Here is a 15,132-nt window from a genome sequence, read left to right on the forward strand (position 1 = left end):
TCGAACCGAGTTGTCCGTTGTGTAGTGAAATATCGACTGGAAAACAAAATCCGAATCTGTCAGAGAGAGAAAGAAAGACGGAGAAAGAGAGAGGAGTTTTCTGTAGGTGTGATTATATTTTTTTTTGTCTCGTATGGTACTACATGTGCGGTTATAGACTTAAGCCACCGTATACTCGTATATTATTAAACTTTTTTAAATATATACGCGTACTCATAGATGGTATAATATACTTACTTACAGATACGGTACTAACTTACCTATTTGTAGGTATGAGAGAGGAGAAAAAAAAACTCAAAACCGAAACCCGGGTATGTATTATAATCCATATATGGACTAAATATTGTTAGTTATGGGACCAGTTTAGCGTGCTAAAGGTTGGGCTACAAAATTCTGCCTACGCTTCGTAGGTATTCGGTTCTCTATACATATGTGTGAACAACGAGTTTCGTCTTCAATGAACGCGGCGTTATTGGCGATTTGATTGCGGTTGCGGCATTTCATTGATAAATTGTTTAGCACACGTAATACAAACTCGTGTATGAGTATGAGTGACGGATAAGTGAATGGAACACGAGTCGCGAGTCGAGTCGCCGATGACCATGGAAACGATTTTATTATTGAGATGTGCCTGCATGATGGTATTGTAGAGGTTTTTTATGGTGTCAATGGTGTTGGGTTTTTTCATTCAGGATGGGAAGTTACATTGAAGGGTTCGGTTTCAAACGATGTTGACCTAGGTAGTTGTGAATTCGTGATCGTGTTTGGTTATAAGAGCTGACTTGAGAGTGGAGTGTATTTGGGGTGTGATGATGATGAATGGTCATGGTTAAAAGGCAGAGTGATAAAAATGAGAAACAGATACGTAATATAGGTAGTTTGAATGGGATCTATTGATAGATATACGATATTTTGATGAATGAATCATTCATGAATAAGTAAGTTGGAAGCTTTTTGAACCCCTTGTTTGTGGAAAAACGACGAGTAAATGACCTTTCACAAAAAACCTCCAAAATTTACGTTTTTGGAAAATTTGATTTTTTCACATTTTTTATTAGAATTTACAAATTGATCAAAAATTCGCTTTTGAACTGACACTGTTGGAATTTCGCAGTAATCATCAAAAACGGTTGAGAGGGTGCTTATAATAAGTACTGGCCAAAGTTACAGGTGCTAGAATCCATTTTTGGTCCTTTTTCAGAGAGTTTTGTTGATGGAGGCTCTAAAATGACCAAATTGTGATTGTTTTCGGGTCGATTGATCGTGTTGACACACCAGACAATAGGTATTAGATATCTAGCCAAAAAACAGCTTTTTTTTAAAAATTTAAATTTAAATTTTTTTTTACCTTTTTCTGGAATTTTTGAGCGTGTCAAACATTTACTTTTGAACTGGCACACCTGGAATTTCGCAGTAACCATTTAAAGTGGTCAAGACGTCAAGAGGATAGTTTATTTTTGCTTTATAGCCTTAGTAATCTATAATTGAAGTTTTTGAAGAAAATTTAAAAGTCGCTGGAGACTCCAGAATTGCCAAAAACTATGGTTGTTTGTTGAATATACGAGTTGTGAAGAAGTTCACCCTTGAAACATGATATATTCCCCAAATAATTTCAAATTAAAATTTGGTTTGAAGTTTGAAAAATTATGATTTGGTAAATTTACAACAAAATTTGAGTAGATCTGAATTAAAATTTTTGAATTAAAATTAAGACATAAAATTAGATTTTTAGGTTTGAAAAAATGAATATAATTTAATTCTAAAACTCGGATTTAAATTTACATTTCAAAATTTAATATTTATTCTTAAGTTTACTGAGGAGCAAATCTACCCCAAATTGTACCTATTATAGAAAAATTCATAATATAGTTTTGGAGGGGGATCCTTGATTAAGCAAAATTTGGTTAATTGTTTTGATAGAGATTCAACAATTTTGGCACAAAAATCATTTTTGAAATAAGCCATTTCCTATTTCAAATTGTGTGAGGTGGAAATTCCGTCTGATCTGATTAATTAGAATAGAATCAAGTGTATTACGAAACAATCAATATTGGTTGGCGGATTGTGGGGGATTTTTTTTCTTAATTAAAGAGAAGATCATTTACTTACCTACTACCTACATAGAATACCATAATTCTGTTCTGATGCAGAAATCTAAATTTTTGATAAATCTTTTTTTATTTTTTTAAGGTTGGCAGGGGATGGCTTAGCTGGTGTATTTTGGGGGGGGGGAGGCATGGAAAAAGTCAAACGGAGCATTATTTTTTTATAAAACTAAAAATTTCAAGCATACAAATTTCAGAATTTTTAGTCTTGTGTTCGAGCATTTTACGCTCCTGTATTTTTTATAGTCCTTATGTTTTCTCCAATGAACAACTTCTTCGCCTGTCTCTGGCTCACTCGGAATTAAAAAGAGAAGTTCAATTTTAATTTCAACCTTTTAAATAAAAAAAAACAACTCACAATAATAGAAGCAGGACTAGGGTTCTAAACACTTCAGAAAGAATTTAAAATGCATCGTCAAACGGCTGAAATTTTTTTTATTTTTTCATCATTATTCAGTTGGTTTTCTTACAGGTAGGTAGGTACTAGGTACATTAAATTGTAAGCAACGAAAATCTTCAAAACAAGTGGAAATTGACCTAAACTTACTATTGATAGCATCACACAAAATGATTTCAAGTCACCAAAAATTGGTAGGTACATATTATGAAATTCCAATAAAACTTTTAAAAAATATTGTAGAAATTTCAAACAGGCTTAAAAACTTACTAAAATGATATCAAAACATGAAAATATCATTAAAATTATCAAGAATTTACAAAAAATGATGAAATTTCATGAAAATTTAAGTAAAAGTGCGTAGATAAATTTTGAAAATCACCAAAAATTAACAAAATTTCATCAAAACTTGGCAGGATTTTGCATTTTCAGTGCATATTATAGAACGTCGTTAAAATATGTTAGATAAAATATGTACCATAAAAATATTTGCGAAAGCATTAAAATCATTCAAAATTGCCAAAAACTAATGATTTTAGCAACATTATTATAGTAAATTTTATAATTTTCATGAAACACCGTGATAACAAGTTGGAAAAATGACAAACACATTAAAAAATCATTTAAAAAATGAAAAATATTCGAAAACTGCGTGTAAACTTTGGCTGGATTTAGCCAAAATTGCTTAAAATGTTCTTACATAAAATGTAAAGTTTAGGAAAAATTTCCTGTTTAAATGAGAGAAAAATACTGAAAAAGTACTGAACTCATCCTAAATTGTCAAAAACTGGCAATATTACAGAAAAAGTTTCCAAAAACACCCTGAAAAAATGTTAAAATTGGAGTGAAAATTTAAAAAAAAGTAATGAAATTTGTTAAAAAGTATCTACCAAGTGAATTTATTTTCAAGCAAAAATGAATAAAGCAAATCTAAAGCTTGTTGAACGATTGAAAACTAAAAAATAATAAAATATCTATGAACCTGAGTAAAATTTCATGAAAATTTTGTGAAATTATTAACCATTATCAATAAAATTCATCAAATGTGATCAAAGTGGATTAAAATTTGGCAAAAATTACTTGAAATATCATAAAAACGGCAAAAGGGGCATTAAAATAATTGGAAAAACCCCAAAAATTGGGAAAATTTTACTACAATATTGAGGTAAACTTGACAACAAGTGGTTCAAACAATGTTTTAAAATTTATACTTGAAAAATTTGGATAAAATGTAAAAAAAAATCACGAAAAATTTTTTTAAACGTGATTGATGACTTATAATTTATTGTTTTTAATCACGAAAGGCCATAGCTAAAAAAAATTGACTCCGCCTGAACCATGATTCGAATCATCCCCAATTTTGACTTCGGGTAGGGTGTCTTTTTGTTTTATTTTTCCTAATTTTAACTGATTAGTGATTATTGAAATATTGAAAAATTCTCAAACTTTTCAGGTAAATCTCAGCGAAATCAGGGCCTACATTACTCAATTCTAAAATTTGGGGCAAACAAATATTTTCTCCAAGTTCCTACAGAAATGAAAATTTTAGATTTATTTTTAATTTATGTGGGTAGCTGGGTACGTAATCATATTTTTTTATTACAAAAAGTTTCGGCTCAAAATTTTGCCCGATTCTCAACATTTAAAAATGTCAAAGGTGGTTTCGACCACTATCCGCAGGCCAATCAAGGGGGGGGGGATTTGCAAAAGTTGATAAAATGAGAAAAAAAAGAACGTACGAATGAAAGGGTATTTGTAAAATAAAAATCACAAAAAAATCACCAAAAAATCACATTTAAATCACATTAAAATATGTACATACTTACCTACGAATAAAAAATGAATAATGCAGTGGAATAATTTTTGATGATTTGAGATTACTTTGTCATGCGTAGGTATTGCTTTAAAATGAGGCTTAATTGTGAAGAAGGCAGGTATATGAGGTCATATAACTGATAAAAATTCCATTTGACGTTGATTGGGCGAGCGCCAAAAAATCACTTAAATAAAAAACTGTATTAAAAAATTTGTTTTTAATTCACTCGAACAGAACAGAAACTTATTCGGCAGTCTACTCATCGTTCAGATAGATGTCCTGGGAAGACTTTGGGTGATGGACTTCAATTCTAGGGCTAGATATTGAACTAAAAATAATCTTTTATACTCTTGATTATACTAACAAAACATCATTTTAATCGTTTTTGTTTGTTTGTTTTTTATTTTATTTTTCTATTTAATTTGAAAATTAAAAAAAAACAACTCATTCAAAGCAGATTTTAGTTTTTTTGGGAGAATTCGAATATTCAGGAGAATATTGATCGAAATTTCATCGGATTTCAATCAAACTTCATCAAAATTCACTTCCCCGGCTTTTTCACCCTTACCTACCCTACGTGGCTACGTATCATTTCAAAAAGCCTCCAAACGACAAATACCTATACCTACCATCGAAATTACTGACTAAGACAATGCAGAAATTACTCTAACACCAGCAAAATTGCTCAAGTACACACTACACATACCAAAGTTAATTTAACATGTAATAATTTCAAATCCCACACACCAGCTCAATATTACTAGCTCAGAAAGACTTTTAGTGTCCTCTATGCTTTCTTCTACGAACTTCGCTACGAACAAATTCCCATTTCTTTCTTACTCGAACCATTAACCACTCGGTTAGTCTACAACTACACCCAGATAGCGTTAAAATAGCAATACTCGGTTCTTGAATCTTCACCAAAGGTGGCGATACGATGATATCATTGTGGGTGTGAAAAGCACGTTGTCTGATGATAACGTAAATCGCTTTCAGGTTCAGTCTTTCGTGTAACCGAACGCTTATCAGAATAGTATCGCGAATATGAACTCACGACGAGAAATCATATCATTTTTCTTCGTAGTTTGTCGTGATATTTAATCAATTTGCAACTTTTCACTTCTAGTGATTTTGTCCAGTGGCCGGGTCAGAGTTTAGTGGAATTTTTATAATTTTATCGCGTGTGACTAATTTAATGAGATTATTACTGTTCGGCGGATTACTTAATATTTTCGTCTCGTAGTTTCTCGTCAATTTTATACGGTCGTGGTTGGGGATTTTCGCGGTCGAGTACGTCGAATCGACGAAATTCATCGTATCGTGGGGTGTTGTGCACGTGAGAACATTTACCTACTTGTTTTGGCACTTGTCGGAAATGCCGGAAGTGTTGTCTGAGGTGAGTAAAGGGCTTGGTGCTTGGTATTTTTTTTTTTTCTAAAAAGTAGTTTATTTATCATCCTTTCCGATGGGTAGTTGGTTGGACCGGTCAACTTATTAATACGAATACGAAGGATTATTTATTGAGAAGGGATTGTTGATGGATTTGTTTTCGTACTTGGAGTATTGTTGATTGACCACACTGCATCAGAAAGGGGATAATGAAGGGGTATAAATTTAACAATCAGTTTTTTTTCTCTGGCAGAGAGTAAATTACCTAGTGGATCATTTTGAGCAGCCGTTGATGCAATTCTGGGATTGACGAACCGGTCATGAAGGAAATGAAACAATCGTCCTCACCTTTCTCTTTGTGGCTCGAATCTCCGCCTTTTCCTCCAAAGATAGAATTTTTTTCTGTTTGAAACTGAATATTTCTGGACTTATTTTTAGAAATACACTTCATATACTTAATTTTTGATTTTAGACTTTTCAATCTTCTGATAAAATCCTCGGCTTGGAGTTCATGGTACAGAAAAGGAAAAGATGGCGTCCATTTTGAGATCCCCACGTGGTTTTTTGAAACCTCACTTCAGCTATTCTTATAGCCAACTTTTTGTGAAAGTTGATAGAGAGGAGGAAGGGATGGAGTCCATTTTGAGATCCCACGTGGTTTTTTGGGACCTCACTTCAGCTATTTTTATAGCCAACTTTTTGTGAAAGTTGATAGAGAGGAGGAAGGGATGGAGTCCATTTTGAGATCCCACGTGGTTTTTTGGGACCTCTTTTCAGATTATTTTTAACCATCTTCTCGTGCAAGTTGGTGGATATGAGGAAGGGATGGCGTCCATTTTGAAATCCCCACGTGGTTTTTTGGGACCTCGTTTCAGTTATTTTTAGTCAACTTTTCGGTGCAAGTTGGATGTTGCAATCGAGCCCACGAATCCTCGTTTCTCGACTCAGCGATATTATCTCAACGTTGGCCAAGGTGTAAGTCGTGTTTGGGTTTTGCGATCGTTAAAAACATACGAAGCTCGGTTTACGAGGTACGCTTTATTACATTAATTTTCTAAAAGAAAGGCGACGCGTGTATACGCCTTATACTATATCTATATGTGTACGAGATAATAAAATGCAACGCCATATATGAATCATGCGGAGCTTAATGACTGTCGGATTTTTCCCAAGGTGTAGAATTTATCATCCAAATGGGCGCTCAGGTTGTAAAATTTTCAGTCTCGTGTTCCCCTTCTTCGTTTTTCTCAAGTTTGTAGAAAAAGCGTCGACTTTATTAGAAAATCATGTCACCTTGTGTGAAAGTAGCTCTGCTCATCGTCGGCGGAATTGACGGTTGGCTGAAGTCTGATGCTGGAAGAATGAGGAGATGAAGAAGAAGGAGCGGAATGAAGGGGTTTCAAATTGGGTACCTATTGGGTAAGTATTATAAGATTCGGTATAATTTTTGAATTTGAAATGAATCGATGACGTTGTCGAAATTGATGGAGTTTGTTTACACTCGTCGAAATATGTTTTACATTTACAAGCTCGTTGTTTCTGGTTTTTTGATACCTTTTCATCGCTATAAGGAGAAAGGAAAGGGTAATATTTGAATTTTGAATTAAGAGTATTCGCAGGCAGATATCTTGTACGAGTATTTCTTGTAATTGAGTTATTCGAGATTGCTTTGATTAGTGCAGGTAACTTTAAAGGATCAATAGGGTCGAAAGACATCGTCGAATTCGAATACCGAATGTTATTTCATAATTGGAAATCGAGACGTCAACGATTGGAAAACATTTTGTCGTGGAATTCTACCTTTTATAGACAGTCGGAGCTCAGTTTCCAACGACGTGGAATGTGATAGAAAATCTTTCCTAAAATACTCGTTTAGTCATTCAATTAAAAGAAAAACACGCGGTATTACGTGATATCGTGTTATATATTCGTTAACGATGAAAACCTATAAGTATAATGTGATTTCGATTTCGAAGTTATGTCAATGGAATGGAAGAAAGCCTGAGATGAGATGAGTTTCTTCTTTCGTAGGTACGTATTAATGAAAATACGAAAAGATGATACTCGTGTTTCAAAATGGAAACAGCAGCAGCCTGTAGCTGTATCGTGCTCGGTTTGTATGCATTTTATTTACTTATACAAAGGTGGGTTCGGTTTTACTTGTGGGTGGCTGAGGGGAGCGCGAATGAGTAAATTATACGAAATATTGTGTTTAGGTAATTCATTATCAGTTTGAATTCAAAATTTGCGATTGCATGTATTTTATAGTTTAAAGGTAGTTCTCGTTTATTGTATCTATTGAATGAATAGGTACCTATACTTACTTATCACATCTATTTAGTTTTTCTTTTGAGAACGGATGCTTTAAAAGCTAATAAGTAGGTACATAAAATATTTTAATATCTGTATTTCTTCGTTTCACTTTTGAAGATTTATTAATTAAGTACTTACTCGACTTATTACCTGTGCTTTTAGTCGTACAAAGGGCGTTTACTCTAATTGCATTGCAATGAATTATTTTCAATTTAGAATCTTGGTTTCGGATTAGATATGTATAAGTAGATACTTGGGTAGGCTACTCGTGTAAGGCACGATAATTGATATCAGACCCGGTATACTCGTATAGCAAATAATTTCGGTAGTAAATTCATTTGTAGTAGGTACCTATTTTTTTCACCAAAAAATAATCATGGACGAATTGCATTTGAATTTGGGCTTTCTTCCGTCCTTTGGGTTCTGGTATTCTTATGATTCAACATTTAAATTTTTTAGGATTTTTTTCCCTTTAATAATGATGAGTATCCAGACAATTTTTTTTTTTGATTTTTTGGTGCAACATTTCTGATTGATTTGATTTTCAACATTTTTCAGAAAAGGTTGGTGAAAATTTGAGCAAATCGGATTAATTATTCAACTGCTCTTGCTGAATCTGAAAGTTTCAAAGGCTTCCGCCGAGAAACTGATTGCATAAACTTGTGCGTCAGAATGTATCATGTATGGTACTGAACAGTGATCATCAATTTTTGTCCTCTTATGTCCGCCCAACCCATTATATTTTTGAATTTCTTATAGCTCTTACCTATCTCATCAAACAGGTCACCTACTTAAAAATCGGCCTTTTTTACTGCTTGAACATTGATTCCTGTGGGGAATAGACAAAACTCAAAATTTGTAAATTTTTGTGTGAGCTATTGAAATGTAGGTTTTTTAGGCCCCCAAACTTTATTTTTTTTGTGGAAGGGGTGTAGTTGAAGCAAGCTTCAAACAAGTGACCCTGTGTGGTATAGGTTTTGATTGTGGGAATCATAGAAGGGGATTTTTAATGAGATATGACGTGTAGGAATCGGATAGGTAAACAAAATAGGAAGCTCATGGGAATTTCAGGGAAGTAGGATCGTTACAGGAATTGGAATAGGAACCTGCCTAACCACATAAATATAAATATCAAAAAGAACTTGTTTCTCATACTCGAAAATCTGGGGAATATTTACAGAGATAGGTATCAACCTACCTAATCAAAAAAGCAAAAGGTTTGGGATAATATCCCTTTTTGAGGAATTACGAAATTCTAATTGATACAAAAAGATAAACTAATTATAAAATTAAGGTGGAAAATTAAATATTCTAAACCATTCGATCAATTCATTGATCACTTTGATTATTAAAATTCTAATTGGAAAAATTCATACATGAATTATATTAATTATTCTTTGAGATCTTTACCTTGACCTGTATAAAGAAAATATTTGAGACACCAGCTATTTACCTTGACTATGTTGTAGACCCAAACTCTTCATTGATGAAGAGAAATTCACACCATTATGCCACAGAAGATGAACAAGTCATCTATGGGCCGGCACACCAGACTCTTCAACTGTTTACTCCATTTTATCACTCATATTCGAATATTAAAATTGATAATTCATAATTTGCGAAATAAATAACTCGAAAATTCAATTCAAATTAACCCATTATAATATCATTGAAATATTACAATTTAAACATTACAAAACTTGTAAAAAATTACTCAAATGCGCGAACGCGGAAAACGATTGTTCTATTCTACTCGAATAAACTTTTCCCCACTCTCACGACTTTCAACATCCATCCACACAGATCAGAAATGACATACTGATTATCTTATCTCAGATTAGAAGGCAAATACCATTTACCTATACGTCACCTGGTGAACATAAGATACCTACTAAGATCTCTCACAAAACTTTGCACTCCCCACCCCACACACGCCTCTCTGAAAAAAGCCATTCACACCATCACTACAAGCCCCACTTCACACGTCTCTGACAGAAATGACAGATTAATACATTTCCAAATTCATTTGTTTTTTTTTGTTTTTTAAATAAATATAAAAACATACAATCTTAAAGTAGGATGGAAAGGAGCCTGCATGAATCCTGATCAGGTTCCCAGCAGAGATAGTCAGGAGCAAGGGCCCCACTCGGTGGCTACCAACCAGCGGTGTCTTGCTTCCAGGCAGAAGGGGAAAGTTTGTTGGTACTGCTACAAAGGACACCATTGCACTATATTACCTAAAAAAAAAGAGTATCTGAAACACTTCGACATGTATTAGTTTCAGGCATGGTAAATATACAATGTAAAATAGTAATATATAGCACAAGGTACATAGATTCACAGGCTTGGTTAGGCAAGGCAGTCTTATATTTGTCCTAGTTTGCTCTACATTAACAGGTAAATCAACATAGTTGTCAAAAATTGGGATGGAATAGATGGATGGTGAGTTCCAGCACCCTGAAGGCCCCTGTTGCAGATCAGCCGCTAATTTGGCACAAAGATACACTTATCCCATGAGACACTCGTAGATGTGAACACCTATCAATGTGTGGTCCAAACAGCTAGAGTATAAGCGCAGCAGCACCAGACACCATCCTGATAATAAAGATGGTAAGGAAGGATGGAAGTCCCACTATGATATCACTGTTGTAGTATTTGTGACAGCCTACATCAAAATCGAGCCGCATCACTAAGCGAAACTCTCATCTGATCTTGCCCTCATCTTCACAATCATAAAACCTACCAAAGTCTTAGCCAGACCGACAAAGGAGAACACTAGGTAGAATCAACGAGGTATAAAGAAGGAAAACTAGGGAAGGAGAGTCACTCTACACGAAATTAAAAAAATAAAAAAGTATGGGGGTGACCTCTCAACTTGGAGAATAGAAGAATACCTATTCCATATTAGTCCTAATTGGGATACTAGCCACTGCCTGAGTCAGCTAGTCTTACTAATCTATGTAAATGAGCCTCGTATTCAGAGTTGAACTTGATGAGCCACACATAACCAATTCCTTAGCAAAATCATCAAACGTTTTGTCAAAAATCATCTTCTTATTCAATCGGTCTATAAACTCGTATTTGGATGTAATAGGCAAAGAATACAGACAATTGTGTGGAATAGTCAGGTCTCAATTGCATATCCGCTCGCTATTCATGCTGAAAGCAATTTTATGATTGATTCTTGTTCTACACACTAGAGCGAATAAATTTAGCTTGTATGCCTATTTTTCCCCCTCCCCCTTTTCCGAGGGTCCACCCCCCAACATTTGAAATTCGTGTATCTCCTAATCTATGGGTCGTACAAAAAAAATTATTGAACAAAAATTGTTCCTTGACATCAGATCTACAATTTGAGCTCATCAAAATTTGTTTTGGAGCAACCCTTCCCCCTCAAATTTCGTAAATACCCCTCCAGAAAACATCAATTTTACGTTTTTCACATTTTTAATGAAAAGTTTCAAAGTTGAAGAAAAATCTGTAATATCTAACATAAATTGTTCAGAATTGAATTTATTTTCCAACGAATTATATTACGAGCATTTTTCCATCCCCCCGCTGCTATAGTGGACCCACCTCCCCCCTTGGTTACAAATACCAGACAACTAGGGAAACAATCCAACGCAAGTTGTTTCGGGTTGAAATTTGCATGGTAGGTGGGTACCATCGAAAGACTTACGCGTGGAAAATTTCAGACCCCCCAGACCCCTCCCTTTTTGAGAAACCTCCCCTTTTCTGAAATTACAATAACAATAATTTTCTCAACCCCATATGAACCGATTTTTTTAATGTTTTAGTATGTTGTAGACATTCATAAGTGGTATCACCATAAAAATTTTCAACCCCCAACCCCCTCCCCTCATAATTACTCCTCAAAATGGCGTTTTTTTGCTTTTTATTAATGAAAATTGGTATTCACAATTTTTTAAACACAATTTTCGGATGTATTTTTGACCTCTAAATATCATTTTATTCAGGAGGTTCGATTCATATGAACACGACGCCAATATTATACAAGTAGCCGTATTTCAAGAATAGTGAAAATTGAGGGGCGCTGAGGCCCTGCAGGGGCTGTATGGGTGTAAAACAAAATCTGACGCAAAATTTGTGCTCAGGGGATTCGAATCATATGAAAACAATACTAATATCACCAAAGTAATTGTTTTCAAAAATGGTAAAATTTGTGGTGGGGGGTCTGGGGGGTCTGGAGGGAGTTAGATGAATGTAGCAGAAAATCTGACGTCATATTCGTACTCAGCGGTATCGAATCATGCGAAAACGACACTCTACTCATTAAATTAATGGTTATTTTCCCCCAAAACTCTCATTTTCAGAAAAGTGGAGGTTTCTCAAAAAGGGAGGGGTCTGGGGGGTCTGAAATTTTCCACGCGTAAGTCTTTCGATGGTACCCACCTACCATGCAAATTTCAACCCGAAACAACTTGCGTTGGATTGTTTCCCTAGTTGTCTGGTATTTGTAACCAAGGGGGGAGGTGGGTCCACTATAGCAGCGGGGGGATGGAAAAATGCTCGTAATATAATTCGTTGGAAAATAAATTCAATTCTGAACAATTTATGTTAGATATTACAGATTTTTCTTCAACTTTGAAACTTTTCATTAAAAATGTGAAAAACGTAAAATTGATGTTTTCTGGAGGGGTATTTACGAAATTTGAGGGGGAAGGGTTGCTCCAAAACAAATTTTGATGAGCTCAAATTGTAGATCTGATGTCAAGGAACAATTTTTGTTCAATAATTTTTTTTGTACGACCCATAGATTAGGAGATACACGAATTTCAAATGTTGGGGGGTGGACCCTCGGAAAAGGGGGAGGGGGAAAAATAGGCATACAAGCTAAATTTATTCGCTCTAGTGTGTAGAACAAGAATCAATCATAAAATTGCTTTCAGCATGAATAGCGAGCGGGAGCTTTTTTTTGTGAAATTGAGACCTGACTAGAAAGATGAAAGCCAAATAGAAAAAACCTTTCATTTGTACCTTTTGTTTTTTTTCTTTTTTATAAAAATATAATTTCGATTGAAATTAAAAACACTTTGTATGCAAATTTTCTTCCATTTTCATTTTTTTTTTTTTGAGAATTTCCCGCACTTTGTTAATTTTTTGTTTGTGTGGTGGGGGAGTCAAATGGAGGGCTTTCTGAAAATGTGGTTGAAAAAAGGTGGTAAAAACTAAAATTAAATCAGTTTTCTGTAACTACCTACCTAATTTAAAATTCAAAAAATTCACTGTACTTTTGCTGTTTGACTGAAAAAATCTTGAATACAATCAATAATTATTCCCTATTTCTGACATGCTGAGTCGACTGTTTTAGGTCGTTTTGGAGCTTCCAGCAAAGTTTCGGAAGTTCCAGTTTCTTAAAGAAATGAAATTAAACCTGTAGAAATGAACTTGAGCACCTATAAATGCATTCAAAGCATATTAGTGACTCACTTGACCTGTTAGGCACAGAATATTTTTTTAAAATGGGTTTCCGCCCATTCAATACCTGCCATAAATTTTTAAAATTTTCCATCATGAAATTTTAGGAGAAATAAACGATTCTAAACTGGCAGAATCGGATTTTGGAAAAATGATGTGTAATCGAACATTGAAATTGAGTCACTAACAAGCATCAATCGTTTTAATCGTGCTGAAGTTGGGTCATTCCGCGTAAAGTGAGAATATCGTGTCCAGATGGGATAGCTCCAAAACTGTAAGGGGGACAATCATTTTTTGGGGGCCTATGGTTAGGGGACATTGTCCCCTACATTTTAGTACCAATTGGGCAGGTGGGGGGTGGGTCATTTTCCCCTACCAATCAAAAATATAGCTGAAATGTCCATCGTCGTGTGTGTCCCAGGGCATGTTTCTGTTGCCTTGTTATGGGTTTTTGGACCACTGATTTGAAGTTTAACTTGAATGAATGAAATATTCTATGTGATATAAGTTGAATATTCGCTTAATGGATCATAAATTTTTTTTGAGGTTCCTCAGTCTGAGTAAAACCAATTAAGAAAACTGTCCCATGGTTTTTATTTTTATTTGTCCATCGTCGTGCTTGATTTTGTTTTGGCCGTGAGGTGTACTTATATGAATTTTTTGAAATTCTAAAATGGCAATCCTGATGACATCTCATCATACCTACATGATCCAGGTATTTTTTTAATGTCATTGTGAGAGGCACTCACGCCACAGCAATAAATTTCTCTAAAACTAGAAATTCCGAACCTGAATGTCCATGGTCATGCCTTATTTTTTTCCCCCTTCCCTAATTTGAAAATTTTGATAACTTACACCAGAAGTGTATTCAAGTACACTAAGTTCAATAAGCCATCAACTTTTGCAAAAAAAAGTTAATCCCCTCCCTTAATTACTGAAAAAGAGAAATTTTGTCCATAGGCATGGCCAAAATTTTTTGTCCATCGTCGTGTTTCTGCTTTTTAAATAAGCAATTAGGCACAACAAAAGACTGATTGACACAATGACAGACATTTTTGACATTGACAGTCATCCATGACGTCGATTGCTTGTTTTATTCGCTATCACAGGCTCTCTTCATGTCAAACATGTCCATCGTCGTGTCAAGCATGTCCATCATCCATCATCGTGTAAAAAAAGAGCCCCCTCGCCCCTAATAGTGGAGCTCCTGCTCCGGAAACATGCTCAATGGTCTCCACCAACTCAACATTAACAATTTTGGCCAAAAAATTTTTCAAAAAATAATTTGAAAATTTGAAAAAATGTCAAACATGTCCATCGTCATGTGAATCATGTCCATCGTCGTGTAGAAAAAAGTGCCCCCTCGCCCCTAATAGTGGGGCTCCTGCTCCGGAAACATGCTCAGTGGTCTCCACCAACCCAACATTAACAATTTTGGCCAAAAAAATTTCCGAAAAATGATTTTAAAATTTGAAAAATTTTAGATCCAATTTTCTCACTTTACGCGGAATGACCCAGTTGAATTGAACAAATTTGAAGACTTAATACACAAATATTTTTAAAAACTGAAATAAATTTGAAAAAAAATTCTGGAGGCTCCAGAGCGGCTTGAAACCACCTCCAATTGATTCAGAATGTTGAAATTAAAGCAGTTAGTAGCTTTCCAACTTTAT

The 15,132-nt window shown here is 34.6% G+C and overlaps 1 protein-coding gene across 1 annotated transcript in view; it reads left to right on the top strand.

Annotated features, from left to right (window-relative positions):
* The first annotated feature begins 5,308 nt into the window (after positions 1–5,308).
* Positions 5,309–15,132, top strand: part of LOC135840436 (potassium voltage-gated channel subfamily KQT member 1-like) — a 115,017-nt gene continuing 105,193 nt past the window's right edge. Inside the window, exon 1 of the mRNA XM_065356978.1 lies at positions 5,309–5,714. The gene's annotated coding sequence lies outside the window, so the exon portion shown is untranslated. The remainder of the gene's footprint in view (positions 5,715–15,132) is intronic.

Source organism: Planococcus citri, chromosome 3, assembly GCF_950023065.1.
Source record: "Planococcus citri chromosome 3, ihPlaCitr1.1, whole genome shotgun sequence".
Lineage (NCBI taxonomy): Eukaryota > Metazoa > Arthropoda > Insecta > Hemiptera > Pseudococcidae > Planococcus > Planococcus citri.